An 11,682-nucleotide genomic window follows, 5' to 3' on the forward strand; every position below is an offset into this window, starting at 1 on the left:
ATATTGAGACTATAAATTATGAAAAGATTTAATATCTTTAAATTACTACAACCAAAACTGGTTATAAATATTTATGTAAAAGATTACCCATTTTTTTCTCTTGTTTGTTGCACACAAATGTGCTCATGCTGATGAATTCACATGCAAAAAAAAGTAAACTATAAGTGTACTAAAATAAAGATTAGTTGGCATGACCGGTTGATCATTCTGGTTTAACTATGATGCAAATGTAATTGAGAATTCATGTAGATTATATGATGAAGAAATAAAAGTTTCTTCAAGAATTCTCTTGTGTTGCTTGTTCTCTTCATAAAATAATCATTGTACCAGCTAAGGTTGGAATTGTAATTCCCTAAAATTTTGAAATATGTAAAAAGGTGAATATGGGCTCATTCATCTGCCATGTGGATCATTTGCAACTATATGATAGACGTATCTATGTGATCATCACATGTGTTTTAGTGTCAACTTACAAATTGGTGTTTGTAAGATTGTTTGCTCGAATTGTTAAATTAAGAGCAGAGTTCCAAACTATGAAATTATATTGATAATGCTGGTTGATTTAGAAGAAATTGTATGCCTCCAATAATAGCTATATCATGAGAACAAAACTCCCAAATAAGCTTTGGCATAAGATAATTTTATTTAACATGTAGCAACACATGTATGAATCAAGCCAACAAGGTTTTCCCATTAAAATTGGTTCAGGGTCAGGAATCAAATAATTTTCATCTAAAATGTTGAATGTGTGGTTATGATTTTAAATGTTCCACCATGCACAAGAATGAATTCTCAAATGATGTTGGGATGAATGTTAGATTTTCCAACATTAGGGGGAGAGATGATTTTGACAGCTGAAAATTATGTGTGAGATTAATTATGAATTATCTAGATCCTCGTTAAATAAATATGTGAACGGAAAGTTCAAGGGATAATTCATTTGCATAATGATGCAAATCAGTTGCTAGATGAATGCACCGACCCTATGATATAATTTAGCTGCAAATACTCCAATGTGAAGTCCTTGAAGGACAGAGTCTATGATACACCAGAAGCGTAATAGACCAATCGATTCAAAATATAAAATTCCTTGAAGAAGGAAAGGGGCAAATGATCAATATGGTAATGATAATGAGGCAAGTCCTATAAAAGAACACATTGACATTACAATCAATAAATCTCGGAAAAGGTTAAGGTACCTGAAAAATGATGAAAAATGAAGAGATCTCGATAAGTTATGTCATATTGAAATCGATATCAAATAACTGTCGACGGTATCTTTGATATGAGGTAGCGCTCAATGATATAAATTGTGACGAGGATCTTGAATTCAAATATGTCATATAGTGTGGACAAATAAATGGTTGGCCAAGTAAAATGCATGATTCAAATATATTGTTTCACTTAGAAAAGTGACTTTTTGGACAGATAGTCCATAAATTAAGGTATAATATCGCTGGGATACAATAAATTATTATTCGATGGTATAATAGTAATATATCAAGTACAACTTGTGCCTTGGGACATAAAGGTTTGTCGCAAAATTCCTGACATTATTGGAGATGTATTCTCATATGGTGGATGCAATAAGGTTTGTTTTGATCTGGCAACATATGAAAAACTTGAATGCATAATGAATAATTGTCATGTCTAGCTAGGCAATGAAGGTTATATAAAAATCCTTGAAGCAGTCTAGGTGTCTAAAGCATATAAAAGTTTGAAAGAAACTTTTTCAATAAAGCTTCAAGAATCCTTATATGGATTGAAATATTCAAGGACGAAAATGATACAAAATAATGACCCTAATTGTCTTTGTATTTTTATGAAAAGGTCTTGGTAAGACAGAATTTTGTCTTGACCTACTGATTAATAATTTGACAAATGAAATATTTGTCTATCAGTACACATACACAGATATGTTTTTATGCGTTTTTATATAGATAAATCATATTCATTGAGTACCCCAATGATTATGAGATCGCTTGACATAAATGATGATTCAGCTTGATCTCAAAAAAAAGGATGAAGAGCTTCTTGATAATGAAACTCCATACCTTGGTGCAATCAGGGCACTAGTGCATCTTGCTAACAACATTTGACCAGATATTTGTTTTGCAGTAAATTTACTGGTAAAGTTTAGTTTTTCTCCGATAAAAGAACATCGAAATGGTGTTGAGCACATGATCGAATATCCTCGAAGGACCATAGTTATGGGTTTATTCTATTCCAAGGAATCCAAGAAAAATTGATTGGTTATGCAGATGCAGAATATTTATCTGATCCGCATAAAGCTCTATCTCAAGCACGCTATTTGTTTGCATGTGGAGGCACCATAATATTTTGGCTATCAATAAAGCCAATGTAGGTGATCACTTCTTCAAATCATGCAGAAATAAAAATCTTCCATGAAGCAAGTCAAGAGTGCGTATGATTGAGATCAATGGCACACCATATTAAGGAAATATGTGGTTTTTCTTTGAAAAAGAATATATCAACCACAATTTACGAAGATTGGAGATATCATCGCAAGAAATTAAGTGATATTTTAATCAGGGGGAGTATAATACGCATTGCACTCTTTTTTCCTTGACCGAGGTTTTGTCCCACTGGGTTTCCTGGCAAGGTTTTTAATGAGGCAAAAAATAATGCGGATCAAAAGATATGTGTACTCTTTTTCCTTCACTAGAGTTTTTTTCCACTGGTTTTTTAGTAAGGTTTTAACGAGATACATAATCTATGGACATCCAAGAGGGAGTGTTATAAATCCATTGAATAGTGAATTGTCCATTTGCTTTCTTCATGAACTTATCCTATCATGTATCTACGTTTTCAAGGTAACATGAACCTTTGTAGATAACTATGTACCTATTAATTGAGCATTTATCATGGTGACCTTTGGGTGATATTTCTACTCTATAAATAGAGATATCATTCACCTTTTGTAAAATACACTTGAATAAGAAGAAAAGTCTTCTTCTATCTACTTCTCTTGTCTTCTTCTCTTTATGATTATAGTCTTATGAGCTTGATTTTATAATAATATCATATAAAATGTCTTTTATTTTTTTTTTCAAATATGTTTCTGTAAGGAAATTGCAGGCAAAAATGTATGACCTTTTGCTTACAGACTTTTTTTATTAATTTGTATGACACTTCAATAAAATCTATTGATTTTTTCACTACAAAAATAATTTCAGTAAATTTAGTGCAATAAAAAAATTCAAGAACTAACTCCAGTGTTATATATCGAACTTTTACACAATAAGATGAATCTTAATTACTATTGCAATAAAAATAAATCGATGATGTCAAGAAATTGTTATTTGCAAATAATTACTATAATTTGTTAAATTATAAAGAGTGTAAAATTCTTTTGGACAATGTATATTTGGAAGAATATTCATGGAACTGTTAACCAAAGGGCAAAGATCAATGGAGCATTCACCAACTCACGAAGTAAAAAAGGAAATAATTTATTCTTTTTTTTCATCTCATTTTAATTATTGTTTTGACTCCAAAAAAATTTTACTAAAATAATTAACCCTTTAGGAATTAAAAGTGATGATTATAACCATAAAATTACAAAAGCAATTACCTTTTTTTAATAGAAGCAACTTAAAAAACAGTTAAAATAAGAAAAAAGGTGTAACACATACTAATTATTAGCTTGTTACCTTTACAATACTAAACTTCCTTATTCACACTTCCAATTAATTCCTTATTCACACTTTTCTTCTTATTTATGTGTTTAATACATAAAAATCAGTATATTTGTATGCTCTATAAATACTCGTCAAAATATCAGCTCGATCTCATAGTTAACATGGCAGACATAGAAGATGGATGTTGTGAAGCAGTTTGCATCAGTTTTCCACAATGTGTTTGCATTATATTTTATGCGTTGATCGAAATATTTGTAATCAGTTTCATGTTTTATGTTGCATTCATCAAGCCACTATCTTGTTTACCGCATATGTTTGATATATTCATCAAAATTTCTGCAATTGCACTCTGTATCAGATTCATGGTCATTTTTATCCATCGATTTTGCTGCAGAGGAGAAGATTAATTTTGAAGAGTATGAAGATCTAGAAGATTGTTTAAGTTTTAGTAGATTTATAATTCGTTTATTGGTATTTTAAGATTCTATGTAGTTTGTTTTATTTTAGCATTTCAAATTGTCGAAGAATTACAATTAGTTTGTTTTCTTGCAAGTTGAAGTTTAGAGAGTTACGTGAACATGTTGAATTTTTTTTCCTCAATCAAGTCATATAATAAATAACTTTTGTTTATGAATTATCAAAAGAATAATTAGTGTTGGAAAAACAATATATGTATATTTTATTTAAAAATACAATATTATTTATATATTTAATTTATCGGTTTGATTTGGCTATGTATGCAGTTTTTTTAGTAAAATAAAAATCAAATCAAATAGTATCAATTTTCAAAACTAAAATCAATCCTAAACAAATCCAACCAAATATCAGTTTTTAATCGATTAAAATCGAATTATAATTTAATTTGATTTTCTAACCATAACCATGAACAACTCTATATATAAGAACGAAAACAATACTAATAAAAATGATAATGAAGTTAAAATGTACAAAGCCAATATATGAGCTACTACTACAAAATCATTCCTAAATCTACATGTAACGTAATTCCAGAAAGGAGTAAAACAAAGACTACATATCTAATTACACTAGTGAAATCGTCGATTATATGAAATATTTATAAGATAATAATATGTAATATCTATATTTATGTTTATCTTAGTATCCGATCTATAAAATAATGAATATTGATATTCCTCTTCATTCGATATGAAATGTTTTTTAATTGTATATAATAGCAAACTAATAACCTAAAATAAATGGAGTAGCTATTGTTTGATTTAATTGTGCCCCATAGCAAACGTTTGCCAAAGTTTGCCAGTCGCCTCTCTCCCATTCTCGCTCGCCACTCTCCCTCTACTTGCCTCTCTCGCTTTATACAACAGAAGTGTATAAATTGTTTTGTTTTATAAAAACGAGAGAAGATTGTATATAGACATGCAAAAATATATAACTTCGTGCTATACACTTAATTATACAATTTACAAATATTTTACTTCGATTCAATTGTATACAAATGCAAATTTTATACAAATATTGCAGCGAAAAAGGCCAGCAAATTATACAATTGCAGTGAAATACAATTTCTCGCTTTATACAACAGAAGTGTATAAATTGTGTTTCTGTTTTGCATAAAGCGAGAGAAAAACATATATCTTCTTCCTATACACTTATAATTATACAAAATACAAACATTTTTACTTCATTTCAATTGTATGCAAAGCAAATTTATACACATATTGCAGCAAAATAGGCCAGCGAATTATACAATTGCGCATTATACAATTGCAGTGAAATAGCCCAGCGAATTATACAATTACAGCGAAATAGGCCAGCGAATTATACAATTTAGGCCAGCGAATCATACAATTATATATGTATAGCGAGGCCAGCGAATTATACAATTTAAGCCAGCGAATTATATAGTTGTGTGTATATATATATATATATATATATATATTAAAATAAAATATTCACCATGGTAAAGTAAATGGAATAAGAGACAATATTTTTGAAATAAAAATATATTGTATTATATTGAAAATATTGCATATGTTTTAATTTTATCTATCTTTTATAAGAGTGTTATTTTCAGTACAAATTCTTATTTCGTAAAAAATATTTTAATTTTTTTGTTATTTTATTATTATTACATTTGTTTATTATGATTTTAAACACTAATTAAATATTTATAAGAATTATGAAAAATAAAACATATAAAAGTTATGAACAATATTTAAGATTATAAGTTACAAGTAACATGAAGAGACAAATAATTCAAATGTAAAATTTTATTAGACACTGAATGCATTGATAATTATGCATTGATTTTATTAGTAAAATAAATAAATGAAAATAAGAACCGAAAATACAAAAAATGAACCAAAGAAATATAATAATCGGTGACTCCATAAATATTATAAATACATTTCAAACAAAAACGAAAAGCGACAAAAATAGATTGTTACATACGCAAAAAAATAACATCATGAAATTAATATATTATTTTTCAATTACTTTTTGCAAGTATAATGAAAATCAAACTTCTAATCATCATAGTTTTTGTTATTTAAAGGGGATAATTATATTAATTGTGCTTCATAATTGAAAAAAGATAGAATACTAATGGACCAAATGATAAGCATTGACAAACATATAACTATGCTGTTATACAAACCAAAATTTATTTATTTTTTTTTGCAAAAAGAAGCTATAGTATCTAATTATGCTTTTTTTTAACCTTCTACTATTTTTCTTTGCAAGTAGATTCGCCACCATATTTTACTTCATATGCCAAACTCTTCATCATGTGTTATCAATTGAGTTAAAATCATTATGAATAAATAAAATATCATATACATTTTAAAAATAATTATATCAAAAGAAAGAATAATTCTATACTATATATAATATATATGTATATTAATAATTTTTCAATAGTACTAACAGTACTAAATAATAATTTCTTGAAATCTAATAAATATTATATCAAAATACATTATATCTCGAAAACTGACAATAAAGAACTATTACATAGGACGGTTTTGAGTAGGCCAAGATATTAATCATTGTTGATGCAACGACCCGCTAGGTCATTTTGAGAACTAGCACAGTTTTGAATCTTTCCATAGAATTTAAAATGAAAACTTCAAAATATTCGATGACTACGAGTATTTAGTTGGTGAATTTTTTTAATTAAAAAATTAATATAGTTAATAGTCAGTGGGCCAAGTCTACAACTCATTTAATACCCTTTTTATATTTGGCCCATGAAATTTAAACTAAGTAAAGAGGGGCTAATAGTTTATTAGTCAGAACTCAAAATATTAACATAGGGCAGGAGAAAGCAGCTAACTATAGGATTTCATTGATTTTTAGGTAAGGCAATCCAAATTTCTTTAATACTTGTATGGTGTAGTGGTGTGATGTACCTATAGCAATATAGTAGTAATCCGTTCTAAATAGGGAGTAATTAGGCGTTATGTTAGTACTGTTTGAAAAGGGTCGGTCAGAAAAGTGGGCTGGAACTAAATGAGTTAAGTAGGATGCCATGTAGGTGACAAAAATTTGAATGATTTATTAATGTGATGATTTTCCTTGGTGTGAATATTCAGTGACGTGGTAAAGTAATTTTGTTTATGCCTATTAAAGGAAAATTTTCGAAAAGTGATTGTGTATAATAATTGACAAGTTATTGGAGTACGTAGGATGATTTCTTTAGTAGGATAAAGTGATTGGTAATGATTTCTTAATAATTCCAAAGTTTAGTTATGTCACATCCGGGAATACCCCCTAGACAAAACCGGCGTCGTCGTCGAGGACTAACACTAGCATCTTAGCTTACATCATTACATTCATAGGTCAAATTTAGCGGAAAATTTAAAACTTTTCATTACTTCTACTCGAATGTTTACATAGACCTCTACATACAGATAGTATATATATATCGAGTATACATAGACCCTTCGTATAGGAAGATTACTTAGTCTTCTACTTTTATTGCACATAGATATATAGAATATACCATAGTCTCAAAATAGTCGTCTTATCTCATAACCATCTAATAAGAGTATATCAAATTGGGCCTAGCCCATACATCAATGAAACAAGACCCCATATAGGTCATACAACGTTTAATATCCAAATGAAAAGGGAAGAAACATAAGAGTCTTTATACTAAAAACAACATCATGGCTTGATAGTGGCATTGCCCTTGAAAAGTGAGGACCTACCCTACTTGGATGATTAAGAAATCCAAGTCTTCTTCAATGTCGTCCCCAAAAGCCCTTCAATGACCAGAGCCATAAAATGTTGGGGAAAAGAAAAAAATGGGGTTAGTACACCACTTGTACTAAGTATGAGACTATATGCACACATACTTTGAAATCATGCTAAGAAAAGAGACATTTTAATAAGTATGCAATTTGCTTTGAGAACCTTTATGCACACTCAACAAGACCATACCAAATCAATAAGACATAGTCATTAAGTCATAGGCATGTATGTCACAAGACGAATAACATCAAACTAATCAAGTCAACATGCATATCATATAATGGAATACATAGTCAAGTAACTCTATCATCAAGTCATAATTAACCACAAGCATGGATAAGAGTACATTTTATAATAATCAAAGTAAGACAATTACCCATGAACCCTTATCAAGTCAACAAGTGCAATGACTAAGCAAAACCCCATAACCTTACTCAATCAAGTAACTCAACAAGAATCATGACCAATATCCCACTTCACATATCATAACATTTAAGAGTATATAGCACCATACTTTAACAATATAGACCAACACATATTCATAAGTGACACCAATCAACATATAGTATCAACAATGTGCAAATTCACCATATACATATAATGTAGCATTATAAGCATATTCATACACAAGAACATCCTCCTAAGACTCCCTTCAAGGCTAACTACTGCAATGTTTAGGTAGAGTCTCATACCCCTACCTAGACTAAGCTAAACATCTTAGGTCATATTAGTTAGAGTTCAATCCTTTAGTTCATTTTACATTTTGAGAATATCTTGCCCTAATCGACATAGACCACATGAGCTAATGTGGAATCCGGTGTCATGGAACCCTAAACCGAAAGAAGGCGGACTACTTGCCAAGGTAGTACCAAAACATGAACAAAGCAACTACGTGGATCCACTAGCTAGTATTCTTATGGGGGTAACATAGTTCAAGAACTAGGAGATGTAGTTGGGACCCTTTTTATGCTACATGCATTGTAGTCTCCAATCTCAAGAGTACATTAGTGATCCTACCTTCCCTATGTGGGAAGGGACACTCTTCACTCTAGTTCACTCGGTGCTAAGCTAGATTCCCTTTTGAAATGTCTTTAATGTCTTTATTAATCATCATAGCTTATTGTAGGTCATAGGGTCTAACCCTTGTATAAACATCATCATCATAATAGCTCAATAAGAATTGCATGAGTATTGTCCTTTCATTACAATTCATATAGGTGAGATTAGCACATTAACATTTTCATATCATGATAAGGCACATTAATAAATCATTCACCATCCTTATAACATTTACATCTTAGATAAAACCTCACAAACCATAGTCATGACATTTCAATTCAACATCATACCATCCTATCAATCCTAATGCAAGGCATACTCCAATACAACATCATGACTTAATCACAATTAACCATAATTTGAAGTAAATGATAGGGATAACACGACTTACCAAGTCTCCTTCATAATCCATCATCAAGGTCTTATCATCAATCCTTAAATCAACCCAATTAGGGTATAACATCATCATAATTCCATGACCAACATGATAACAAGGCTAAAAGAATCACTACATTACAATTCAGTACTAGTTCATAGCTTAAGACAAGATATTTAGGTCAATTCACAACATATTTCATAACCTAGATCAATTTCTCAAGAACTAGCATGATATGACTATAATTCATCATAATTTAGTCATAATTGATACAAAAACATCATCTAATAACAATTCAACCAATAACCAATTCAATTGAACCAATACAATGTAATTCATATCAAGATCACAACCTAGGGTTAAGGGGTAAAGGTCATCTTCTACAAACTAGACTAAACCATAAAGATATATCATAATTTAGTTAGAATAAATGTTAATATATTCATAATGTCCAAAATAAATTATAAACAAATGAATTCATAACATCAATTTCGAGATAGGATGAAACCCACTTGCAAACTCAACTTTGAAGATCAATTTGATGAAACCCTTTGAGGAAAGAGGTCTCAAAGGTGAAATAGATCCCATACCTTGATAATTGATGAATATTGATGGTGAAAATTGAATCTTTGCAGCCCTTAAACCCTCCCTTATCTTGGTCTTCAATGGTGTTCTTCACTAGAGAGAGAAAGAAGAGAGAAGGAAGAGAGTTTGGGTTTGTGAGTTATGAGAGTTTTGATTAGTTTAATTGGGTTAAGTCTTTATATAGAGGTCCTTAATTAAATTAATTAAACCCCATTAACCTTAATTAACTAACTAACCTCTCAAATAATTAAATTAATTAATTAAAACAACACAACCAAACACAGATCTGACTTTCGAGACCCTGACTGACGGATCGTAGGTCAATCGACGGACAGTGCGGCCTCCGTGCTAACGACTTCCCAAGAAATTGTCCAAGTCTTCATCGACGGAGGCATCTACGCCCCGTCGATTAACCAACGGATCGTCGCGTGCAATCCGTTGATGGACACTGCCTCTTGGCAGCTTTTTGCCAATTTGCAAGGGTCCTTCTCAAGCTCCCTTGGTTGGTCCTCGGGGAGTGGTGCCCAGACGTTTCGACTATGAATCAACTCAAACACATGTTGCACCCTTCCACCTATTTTCATCATTTTTTGACTCCTAAAAGCTAGTCAAATATGTTAAGTCACGCTAGCACCTCATTGAACTAGTTTGCAGACGTCATGAACATTCTTGGACGTTTTGGTTTCGAGACTTCCTAAATGACTTATATTCATTAAAATGGACCTTAAAATAGTGTCTAAATCTTATGACACTTATGTTAGACTCTAGAACACGTCTTGCATTTTCGAAATGTTACAAGTTATTATTTATTTTTAGAGATGCCAATGATTTGCTAATGATGGTCATATAGTTATGTGCAGAATTTAGATACTTTATATAAGGATATTGTTATTCGAGGTTCTATGATTATTTTGTGTTAGCGCATGGTTTGAAATTTGGACCATTTCAGTTTATGTTATTACAATATAAATAAAGTTTAGTTTTCTTTATTGAGATATGTAATTAATTATAGGATGTATTATATTAGATGAACACTATTAGAATTATGTTAATTGGGAAAATGGAGACCCAATCTAGGCTTAAAATTTAGGAATATGAGACATGACATATATGATTGATCTAACATTTATGAACTTGATAATAATTTATTGGTGAGTTTTGAGTTTAGGATAGACATATAGCATATGGGTGTCAACGAATTTATTTACTTATAAATGTTGCATAATATATAGACTGGGAACATTCTGAAGCTTTGCAAAAAGGGAAGGAAAAAATCTTGAGGATTTGTGGTACGAGTTCGGCGTTCAAGGTATGTTACGACTTTCATACTTGTTGAAGGACATTTTCCTAATTTAAGATTAAAAATGGAATAGACAATGGGTAAGGGTGAAAGATGGGGGTCTCGTACCAATGGTGTGACGGGCATTGGTACGAGTATCAGTATTATAAAGGGAAAATTTATTACTATAGTAGGCGGATTGTAATCCGAGAATGACAAACATATGGGCATTAGATGATGTATTATTGAATTGAATTCCTTGTGTGATTGTGTTTCTTATTTTACGCTGATATTTGATTGATTGAGATGCATCATCATCCCCATATTTTGAAACAATATTGTCTACATGCATTGACACGAAATTGAGTATAAGTTGGGCACGTGGAGATCATCCGTGCTGGAAATGGTGAGATATTAAGATTATAATTTGGGCACGTGGAGACCGGCCGTGTGAAAATTGTTTAATTTTATGATAGTGTGTTGAGATC

The sequence above is a fragment of the Solanum pennellii genome, chromosome 8 (assembly GCF_001406875.1).
Source record: "Solanum pennellii chromosome 8, SPENNV200".
Taxonomy (NCBI): domain Eukaryota; kingdom Viridiplantae; phylum Streptophyta; class Magnoliopsida; order Solanales; family Solanaceae; genus Solanum; species Solanum pennellii.